We start from the raw sequence: 11,866 nt of genomic DNA, 5'->3' as shown, positions 1-11,866 counted from the left end.
AGTTAATCCCCAAGTCAAGAGCTCAAATCCTTGCTTAATTCCCAGGTTCACTACACCAAATAACTATTTTCATAACACATGAATATAACTCAATTGAAAAAGTGTTATGGTAATAGGCAAAGCAAAAAAGAAAAAGGCCGTATAAAATTTTGGGAGCCCGCTAAAATGTAAGGAGGCGGTGTTTTTTTTCTTTCCTTTTTTTAATTACTAAGTAAAAATAATTTTATGGGAATAGATCCTGTTTTCATCTCTCTCAAAATGATATCTCCCTTATCCGGCCCCTAATTACCAGCAGCGGTTCACAAACTCCAATCCCGTCGATAACTTCGACCCTAAGGTCTGGGACTGGGACACGGTTAGACTCCTTGCCAAGCCCCTTGACTATGCGGCCTCCCCCGCCGTCAACGCTGCGGACATCGCCAAGACGGAAGAATTCCCTGCAACTCCAACCCCTGAGATAACCGATGCCACTCTCCGCAGAAATCTGGGGGGCGGCTTCACTTGTGGGGATGGCCCCAGATCCAGACCCAATAAGAGGGTTCGCTCTGGTAATTTTTGCTGTAGATTTCTGTTGTTTAGAACGGCGAGGTTCATCATCTTCTTGCTTGCTCCTTGCAGGTTTCATCCCCTTTCCGAGTTTGACGAGGGCAAGCAGAGTTGTAGAAGGAGGCTTGCTGGGCATAATCGGCGTAGGAGGAAAACTCAACCAGACGATGTCGGCTCAAGACTTGTGCTCCCTGGAGATGGAGACAATAAAATTAATGGACACTTGGATATCTTTAACTTGTTGGCTGCTGTGGCTCGCGCTCAAGGTAAACGATCATGCTCTAAGGGTTTTCTGTGTTTTGTGTTCTAAATTCTCATTGATATTGTGTTGAATTCGTATGCTGCGTTTTTTACATAGAGATAAGCTAGAGTTTTAATAAGTAAAAACTACAAGATTCTTTTCTTCTAGTTCATCAGTATAGCTTCTTACCATAGTGAGTCTTCTTCACACAAGTCACCTTGGAACCGACAAACCAAGCTCTGATCAATACAGAATGATTTCAGTCAGAACACAAGAATTAAAACACTGTTATAATGCAACATTATGCATATTATAGAGGTCATGAATCAATCTCAGTAAGAAAATAATGTAAATCTTGTCATTTCTCCATGATATGTTCTAAACATTTTTTATAAAGTAAAAATAAACCCTTTGGCTCTACTGCAATCGACAGTGCCATCAATTTTAGTCCAATATGAAGCATAGATGACAGTGTCCACCTCCAAACACAACACACATGTCTCACGTGCCATCAATTTCATCGGGGATAAACTATTCACTAACAACTGAATCACTCTTTAGTTCTAAATGTAAGCCAAAAACTCGTAGCAAATGTATGATTTTGTTTAGTCCTCAAATTTGATTCACCTTGCTGCATCAGCTTAAAACTTGTTCTAACTAACCAGTTATTTGTCTTAACTTATTACTAAAATGACGTTTGCAAAAAACTTTCTATTAAACATTCGATCAATCAATGACTGCACTCAACAGATTATTCGAACCCTCCAAAAATACATGCTGATGTCTATCATTATACCTCCTCTGCTCTGGTTCCAGAGATAGGTTTTCTTGCCTTATATCTATTGTTTTTTTCTTCTTTGAAAAAGTTCTAGGTTAGTTTTTGGAATGTTTGTTTGTATTGAGGTTCAAGGTAGTGTAAGGTAACTGTGGTCTATGTTACTCTTGAACTAATGGTCAATGCCCCACAAGTGTATGATAAAATGATGCAAAGAAACTGTATATACATTATGAGCTTGGACAGATAGAATATGCTATATGAGCCCTTTGGTTTAATGAAGCATTCAAGATAGTTTTAGAGGTTGAGCTATATATTTCTAGGCTAATAATCTAGAAGACAACAATTTCTTGCATGAGATGAGATTTCTTGCTAACAATTTATTGCTAAGATCCAAACTAGAAAGATGAACAAGAGACCAAATTGAAGAGTTCAGCTCTTCTATGGAAGTGGAAGATAAACAAATGTATTTAATTTGTGGCTGATACTAATTTTATGAAAGGTGCCAATTTTTTTTTTCTATGCAGAACCCAATGAGTAGAAGCCATATTTAGCTTAGTTATCCAGAGTGAAGGTTTAAAAAGGATCATATACATATAACAAATTGAGTTATAAGCTTTTATAAGACTTGACTTTTATTTGAAATCCACATTCTATTCCAATAAAGACCTCATGAAAACAACAAATATTCATATTAGAAAAAACCCAGCCTGAGCTTTTTCTTTGCTTTGGCTTTCATGAAATGAGCTTCTTTACTCACATATGTATATTTGATATGTCTTTTACAGGATGGAGGTAAGAGCACCATCACAGCCAGTGGTTGTGTCTATACCAATATTGCATTATGATGGTCAGCTTCTATATATTCATTGCCTTTTCTGTAATTTAGATAGTTCAATTTTTTTGAAGTTTTGGTCGTGTAATTCCTTAGTGAGACACTTGAGAATTGTGTGTTTTTCTTGTTTGAGACACTTTCTGTCCTTATGATGTGGTTTCTGTCTTTTTATTGCAGATACTGAATCTGCAAAAGCATCAAGACGGCAACTCAAGGAAGCTATATATACAACACTATTTAACATGAATGTTCCTGCTGTTTGTGCAATTAATCAGGTAAATTTCGCTAAGCCTTAACTTGCCGCTGCTGTTTATTATTCTAAAATATTTAATACTAAAAGAAATAAGAGTAATTTTTTATTTTTTTAAAACTAGGATTCCGCTAACAATTGCTATGTAGGTATCCAAGAGAAACTTAAACCTCATACCTTGTGATATAGCAAGCCATATGCCTTATCATTTGAGCTACCCCTCTTTGGTAAAGAATTAAGATTAATTTGTTTCATGCAAAAATGGCATTTACCATCGGATATAGATTTCGAGGCCTTGATCCAATTTTCATTCTTCATTTTCCTTTTGTAAAGCAAGCTTCTGTGACTTGAGTGGTTGACAATCCTGAACAGGCACCAAATTTACTTATTAACACTATAAGCTGAGATGCTTTATGTACTTATGCTTGTTTATGAGTAATTTGGATCTTTTGCTTTTGGCTTAAAATGTTCGATTGATTCTTTGATAGATGTTTTTTTTTGTAAGATCTTATCCATTTTCTGTTTTTGAAAATGTAGGCAACTTAACTTTGTATGTTGCTAGAAGAACTTCAAGAATTGTTGTAAATATTGGGTTTCAAGTCACATCAGTTGTTCCAAGTAAGGAGTGATAGTTTCTCTTTTATCTTTTATATGCATTATGCTTCCTTAAACTATCAACAAGGTTTCATTTACCTATGATATATACTGATTAGCCCTACAGTATAAGTTACAATTTTAACTTTCCATGCATCCTTGCTGCTTTTATTCTTCTTTTTTCATTTTCATTCTATGGATTTTCCAGTGCTTTCTTTTATATCATATCTTGGTTGCATTCAATGTTTGGGGATCTGAAATATACTCTTTTCTTTTCTTTTTCGGCTTCTAGTTTTACATGGTAAAGTAATGCGCAAAGTGGGTGTGGAGGTTGTGGGACTGGGAGCACTAAAAATTACCGGGTTTCTTAAGGAGTTGATGCAGCAGAACAATATTAGTTTTGAATCGCTGTACACCGTTCGCACTTTGAAAGAGGTACAAGTCTTGCTTGTTTCTTGAATGCAGAATATTGTTGTTGAATATTTATCCTCGTTTTTCCTGACTGTAGTTATTCTGTTTTAATACTATCAGCTTTGCACCCTCAAAGAAAATATTTTGCTCATGGTACATTAAACTACTAATACCATTAGTATCTTGTGTTTTAGTGGAATGTTTCAATTTTGTTTTCTACTGCTCTTCTCTCTCATTTTTGTAAGGAGACCTTGATGAAGCTGAGTTCTATTTATGACCTTATTTCTATACAGAATCTCTATTATGTTGCCTATGATTATGAGGCTGAGCTACTCAAAGATACACGAGCATCATCTGACGCAGCAGAAGAAGGTCAGTTCACTCTTTCAAGAGAGCGATTTCAAACAGGAGAAATCTTATTCCAGCCACGAATGGCAGGAGTGTAAGTTCTGGAACTTATAATATTTATTGCTTCACGAGCACTGTCAGGAAAGTTCCAACTGTGTGGATGCATGTGAGCGTGTGTGTGTGCTGCAAGGATATTAAAACTTCTACCATATAATTCATCAAAAAAGATGTCTAGAAATGCTTTATGTCTTGATTCTAGGCGTTAAAAATGTGACGAGAATACAGTTCTTCTAAGAGAATATAATTGAGACTTCATGAAAGTATAGTGTTTAAATTGTGAAAAACATATGAATAATATGCATATAATCAGGTAGTTGTTTCATTATTCTTCTGCAAATTTGGTACAGCTAATCTTGTTTTTCACTAGAATTGGAACTCTATAATATTGTAGTTTTTGTAAGTTACTATTATGTCTAGAATAAGGATAATGGTATGAGCAATATGAATGTATGCTAATTCATGGAAACTTGGAGTAAACTTATTACCTTTTATTTCTATTTTCATTTTGCTCTTTATTTTTGTTATAGTTATTGGTTCGGTGCCTTGGGTCACAAACAGATGAACTCTATGTTGTGGTAGTTTTTACTTCAGTTGTTTTTCAGGTAGTCTAGATTAAAGGTGCTTTGTTAATAAGTGGAAATGAATAAGAATATGTATAACTTTGTCAATAAACTATTTTCTCGTGGAGGAATATCATGGGTTTAGCATAGACTACATATATTGTGCCACATGTTAATACAGTAGCCTTTAGTTAACTGACCTGGCCAGTAAGCTACACATAGTTTTTTTTTCAGTGTTTCCTCATCCCATTTTTGCAGTTCTGTTGCTCTGTAGGTTTATGTTATGGTTTTTGATTTTTTGCAATGCTTTAATTATGCTCTTTTCTTAGTAAATTCTTTTCTTTTTTGTTTTTCTCTTCAAATTCTATAAATGAATTATAGACTTGTACATAATTTGATTTTGATCAAAATTAGGGTATAGGAGCAAGCTATTGAGAAATCTATAGCAAAAACAGGAAGAAATGTAAACAAACTTCTGAAACTAACAGAACCAAAACTAAGCCAGACTCTAATTTAGAGAAGGCAGAACCATTCAAAAGAAAAGATAAGAACTTTAGAAACATATTACTAAATACACTGCCAATTCCGAACATTATCTGAGAAGACGTCTTTGAACTCTTTTACTTTGAACACACACATAGTAACCCAAAATCTGATCTTCTCCCACAACACCTCCCCAGATTCTTCTTTATCTTCAAAGATTCTCTTTTATGCAACATTATTCAATTGCTTTAACTTGCAATGCTAACATTAGAAATGTGCTGCCTCAAATCATGTGTTGACGTATCAACTTTTCGTGAGCTTGAGACCTTGGTGAGGTCTGTGAGGGTATTTTTTTGCTTTTACCATTTAGGTCTCTTCTAGCTTTAGGCTTTTTTTTTTTTTTTTTTTGAGAAATAGGCTTTGTTAATATTGCTGCTATTAGTGTTTACATATTGTTAATGAAGAGATGATGCAATCATTGTTGCCTTTAAATGTACGAGTGAATGCATCTAAAAATTGATTTCTGACTTGTATTGTGCTTTTGATTCTTCTCACAGCATTCAATATTAAAACCTTTCATGCTACGTCGAGTTAAAACAGATGTAGTTTCAGAGCTTACCAGGAAAACAGAGATCACAGTGCACTGCAAATTGAGTTCACGACAACAAGCTTTTTATCGAGCAATCAAGAACAAGATATCTCTTTCTGAGTTATTTAACAACAATCGTGGACAACTTAATGACAAAAAACTCCTTAATTTAATGAATATTGTCATTCAGCTAAGGAAGGTAAGCTATGCTTTTTCACCTCCTTTCCTGAAATTAATTTAATTGCTACAAGCAATCAACTGAGGAAGCTAATTTTTATTATTTTTTACTGTGTGGTGCCAGGTCTGTAATCATCCAGAGTTATTCGAAAGGAGTGAGGGAAGCACATATCTCTACTTTGGTGAGATGTACACTACTCAGGAGGTCGCAATCCTATAATATTCAAGGTTCTTTTTATAGCTGCTTTCTTTTAATATACATAACTATGCAAAATCTCTTGTATTGTTATTATTCTTTTCAAATAAGCTCCATTCCCTACATGTCCTCACCCATCTCCCCTGTATGTAGTTTAACATAAAATAAAATAAAAATGAAAATGAATAGCATTGTAGAACTTATTTCCATATCACCTTACATCCATGTCACGTTTCCACTACTTTTTGGTTGCTGGTTTTTTACAAGTCCTGAGGAAGGCTGGGAAACACATTATTAGTTCCCACAGAAGGCTGAACAATTCATCTTTAAAAGCCACACTCCCACCTAGTTTACAAAAAAGGTTCTTGGATGTCTTAATTATTCCTGCACTTCGTTTTGTAATAGTATTGGCTCCTCTGAATTAAAAGAATGTGAAGGAAACCTTTCTCATTTACCAGCCAATCTGAACTGAGATAAGAGACTTGTGTTGATACAATACCAGCACTGAACATGGCAAATTAAGTAGGACATTATATTCAAATTACTGTTCTGTCATTCAAATGATTTAAAGCATGCACTCGTAGAATGATAAAAATTTCAGTCAGCCGAACATTTTTTTTTCTTTTTTAGATTTTACCAAACTTGGTTACTTTTAATTCGAATTAGGAAAATAAGATGCAACTGTGATCCTTCTTTTTAATTATTTATTAAAATTGGTGTTTTTCTTAGTTTCTTCCTCTTTACTATGAAGGATTCTGGAAGCTCCTATTCAATTCTTTATACAAAAGTTTAGAATTTGCAACGTGCTTCTTATAAAAATTGCATGTATAGTTGTGGTGGTTATGGAACTAATGGCTATTGAAGACTTGGAAAGCATATTTTATGTATCTTTAAAACTTATTGTTCATCATCGTGACTACATTAGTATTATTTAATTTAATCTGTGTTGCTTCTGCTACCAATGATTTAGTCAGAGCACAGGCTAGTATTATTTAATCAGTGTTAATTCTGCTATTAATGGCTTACTCAGAATTCAATATGCGAGGTTGTTCCATGCATGTATGTTTGCCTTTCTTTTCATTAAACTTGTTCATTAAATTTGACCATGGATTACTTTATATATCATTGCTATAAGACCAGACCAGTGACTATATTCTTAGAAAATTCATCATATATATATATATATTAATAATTATTTATAAATTCCCTATGTTACTGAAACTGGCTTATGCTGTCAAGGAAAGCACTCTTGATAGTCTAATTACTGAGCTCCTTCTATGGCTGTTGGATGAGAGAGTTCCACATATGGATGATGGCAGCCAGCTTTTAAAAGCTCTGAATGTTCTGATGCTAAACATTCTGGATAAGACTTGCCATTTCATTTCTTCCCTCTTCTTTTTTTCATTTATTCTTATCTTGACTCGGATGTCTTATTTTAGTCTGATTTGTTATTCAACTTTACAAGATAATGCAGATCGAACTTCATCCTTTGTTGTTCTCATCAATCTCTTACGTCCATTAGATCCTTCAAGGTTGCCCTCACCTGCATCAAATGAGACATTTGCTGTCAGAAATCAAAAGTTCTCTGATCTGGTTGTTAAATGTTTGATAAAACTTACAAAGGTAACTTCTTGTTTTAGCTATTTTCTTCTGCATTGCTCATATTTTGATGCTTCTCTGAATTTTCATAATGTGTTTTCTAACCAGGAAGGCAATGTTGCCAACCAGAGGGAACATCTAATTCTTCTCCTTGCCAATATTCACATTCAGAAAGCTAATAAGCAGTCTGTCTTAAAGGTATTCTGATTGTTAATTAAGGTTGTAAAGCTTTGGATTTATCTAATCCTCTTATATAAATTTGACTTTATGATATTTGGAGTCTAATGTCAAAACTGGATATTTATGAGCATTGTTCTTTTGTAAATTTCTATTTAATTAGCATTTGAAACATTAGTGGTGAAATTTGGGTTTTCAATAAGGTCTTCTATTTCTTTGAAACTCTTTTATGACTCTTTAATTTAAGGTCAATCACTAGAGTCTTGAATTTAACATAAGGATGTAATATTTGCTTTTACATTTACTATCATTCTAGTCATAGAAATTTAGTATAGTTTAGTTACAAGTAATTTAGTTGCTGCTGTTCTTGACAATTTGTGGTATCTAAAAGATGGAATACATACTTTAGTCTTGAAAAAACTTTCAGAAAATGGTAAGAGTTATGTGGGTTTTACAGTTTTATTTTTGTATGATACTTCAAGCACTGATCTATAGACTTATCTCAGTTTTTGGTGGATCCTACTCCATTTTCTAGGATCTTGCAGGCAAAGGACACCAAGTGAATTAGATAGAGAGGTTAAGAACTTGAGGGTGGCATTTACTGACCTGTTTTTGAAGCATAACACTTTCAAAGAAATTGCAAAGCCATCAAGATATTGATGCAAAGAATGGAAGAATGTATTTCACTAATTTTTGTATATATTTCTTGTTTTGTATTTGGTGATAAAGGAATCTAAATTGGGCTTAAATTATGTTGTAATATGATTTCTTAAGACTAGACTAGTAGACTAAATATTGTAATTACATTTGAGTAATTAATAAAAATCTATTTATGTTATCTTATTTGGCTTCAACTTTCATATTTGTTTTCCTAGTTTTGTGTAAGTTAAAAAAAATTATGTTTCTCTAAGCTAATATAACACGTGTTATACTAAAATGTACTATAACACAAAAAATGTGTTGTAGTAAAGTGTAGTATAACACAAAAAAAGTGTTATACTAAAGTGTAGTATAACACAAAAAAAATGTTATACTAAAGTGTAGTATAAAACATAAAAAGTGTTATACTAAAGTGTAGTATAACACAAAAAAAGTGTTATAGTATCGACTATAAATAACATAATTCAACACATATCTATATATTAAAATAACACAGAAATTGTGTTATCGTTGACAGTACAATAACACATCTGTATAACACTGATAAAGTGTTATGTAAAGTACCCTGACCTACGATAACATAGTCTGTCTTAACACATCAGAAAGTGTTATCGTAGGTTTTGATAACACATTTTTGGTGTTATTAAAAGCATTTTTTCTTGTAGTGCTTTTCCCTTGGTTTGGCTTAGAGAGAATAATGAGAGAGAGAGAGAGAGAGAGAGTCAGTTTCTCCAAGTTTCTGAGTATTTCTTTGGTTTTGTTTTATTTACTTAGTCTCTAAGGTTACCTCAAGGAGTACCAAAAACGTCCCCGGGGACAAAATGGTAAATTTCCCCAATATTCCCTCCTAAACATTCTATCTTTAAATAAATCTCAAAATATTTATTTCCATAACCTGATAACCCCATAAAACATCTAATACCCGAAATACCCCTCGACTCGCCCCGAGTCGGATTTTCGACCCCGTTGTGACTTTCTAGCTAACAGCTCCCTAGGACTGTCTCAGATCTTGCAACACAGATATATGACAAGTATATCCCAATTATAACAATTATCACATTTATGCCCTCAACGGGCTAAACTTACAAACATGCCCCTAACAACCAAACGGGGCCCACATGCATATTTAATTCACCTAAACATGCATCTCTAATCACATATTCATACAAATTCATGCATTATAATATTAAATAACTTATTGCCCTCCAGGCACACTAATCGAGGCCTTAAGCCTAATTAGCAAATTTGGGACGCTACAACTATCCCCTCCTTACAGAACTTTCATCCTCAAAATTACCTGAACAACTCGGGATACCGCTCTTTCATCTCTAATTCAAGTTCCCATGTCGCCTCCTTAACCTTGATGTTCCTCCACAACACTTTCACCAAGGCGATGGTCTTGCTCCGCAAGAATTTGTCCTTCCGGTCAAGAATCTGAACCGGCTTCTCTTCATATGAAAAATCCTGGTCCAGGTCCAAATTCTCATAACTTAGGACATGCATCAAATCTGATACATACTTCCAGAGCATGGATACGTGAAAAACATTATGAACCCCTGATAAGGCTGGAGGCATCGCTAGTTTGTAAGCTACCTCTCCAACCAGTTCCAGAATCTCGAAGGGGCCAACAAACCTAGGGCTCAGCTTGCCCCAAACACCAAACCATTTCATTCCCCTCAAAGGTGAAACCCTAAGAAACACATGGTCACTGACCTGAAACTCCACGCCCCTGCGTCTCAAGTCCGAGTAACTCTTCTGGCGACTCTGGGAGGCGAGCATTCGAGCTCTAATCTTGTCAATCACCTCATTGGTCCTCTGAACCATCTCAGGACCCAAATATCTCCTCTCACCCGTCTCATCCTAATGGATAGGTGACCTGCACTTCCTCCCATAAAGCATCTCATACGGATCCACTCTGATAGACGCCTGATAACTGTTATTGTACGAGAACTCAATCAAAGGGAGATACTTACTCCAAGATCCCCCAAAATCTAGCACACAACTCGTAGCATGTCCTCCAGTATCTGAATCATCCTCTCAGACTGTTCATCTGTCTGAGGATGATAAGCGGTACTAAACCGTAACTGCGTGCCCATAGCCTTCCGCAGACTCTCCCAAAACTTGGAGGTGAAGATGGGGTCCCTGTCGGATACTATCGACCTCGAAGCCCAATGAAGTCGAGCAATTTCCTTCACATATAACTCGACATACTTCTCCACAGTATAAGTCATTCTGACATGTAAAAAGTGGGCGGACTTGGTATATCTATCCCCAATCACCCACACCGAGTCATGCTATCCCACAGTCTTCGACAAACCAACCACGAAGTCCATGGTGATATCTTCCCACTTCCACTCTGGAATCCCTAGAGGCTGCAGCAATCCTGCTGGCCTCTGATGTTCAGCCTTGACCTGCTGACAAGTTAAACACTTGGCCACATAATCCACCACATCTCTTTTCATGCCCGACCACCAATACAAAGCTCTCAGATCCTGGTTCATCTTCGTTGTACCTGGATGTAAGGAATAGGGAGTGATATGAAATTCATCCAAGATCTCCTGCCAGATATCAGAATCCATCAGAACATAGATCCGACCCTTGTACTTCAGTAATCCCATCTCTGAGATAGAAAAGTCCTTAGCCGCTCCGACTAAGACGTTCTCTCTGTGACCCTTCAACTGGGAATCCTTCCCCTGCGCCTCCTTGATCCTCTCAAGAAGTGTAGACTAAAGAGTGAGGTTGGCTAACCGACCAACCACCAACTCTATACCCGCTCTGGTCATCTCCTCCGCTAACTTATCGGATATCTGTCTCAAACTGAACAACTATCCTAGGCCTTTCCGACTCAATGCATCAGCCACTACGTTAGCCTTCCCAGGATGGTATAGGATATCACAATCATAATCCTTTATCAACTCCAGCCACCATCTCTGGTGCATATTCAGATCCTTCTGAGTAAAGAAATACTTCAAACTCTTATGGTCGGTGTATATCTCGCACTTCTCACCACACAGATAATGTCTCCAAATCTTAAGTGCAAATACCACCGCTGCCAACTCCAAATCATGCGTGGGATATCTCTGTTTATACTCCTTTAGCTGCCTCGATGCGTAGGCTATCACCTTACCAGCTTGCATCAGCACACATCCTAAACCCTGTCTAGAAGCATCACAATAAATCACAAACTTCTCATTATCTGTCGGCAGACTCAACACTGGCGTGGTGATCAGTCGCCACTTCAACTCCATAAAACTGTTCTCACATCTGTCCGTCCAAACATACTTAGTCTTCTTCTTTGTCAATTCTGTTAATGGTGTAGCTATCTTGGAGAACCCCTCCATAAACTGCCGATAATATCCGGCCAA

The 11,866-nt window shown here is 36.0% G+C and overlaps 1 long non-coding RNA gene across 1 annotated transcript; it reads left to right on the top strand.

Moving 5' to 3' along the window:
- The first annotated feature begins 232 nt into the window (after positions 1-232).
- On the top strand, positions 233-2,702 carry LOC133823968 (uncharacterized). The gene is made up of 4 exons (XR_009888476.1): positions 233-548; positions 619-812; positions 2,351-2,412; positions 2,575-2,702. It is a non-coding gene; the product is annotated as an uncharacterized LOC133823968 (long non-coding RNA).
- Positions 2,703-11,866: the final 9,164 nt, after the last annotated feature.

The sequence above is a fragment of the Humulus lupulus genome, chromosome 1, assembly GCF_963169125.1.
Source record: "Humulus lupulus chromosome 1, drHumLupu1.1, whole genome shotgun sequence".
Lineage (NCBI taxonomy): Eukaryota > Viridiplantae > Streptophyta > Magnoliopsida > Rosales > Cannabaceae > Humulus > Humulus lupulus.
The sequence above is the reverse complement of the archived record's forward strand: the minus strand, read 5'-3'. Positions and strand labels throughout refer to the sequence as shown.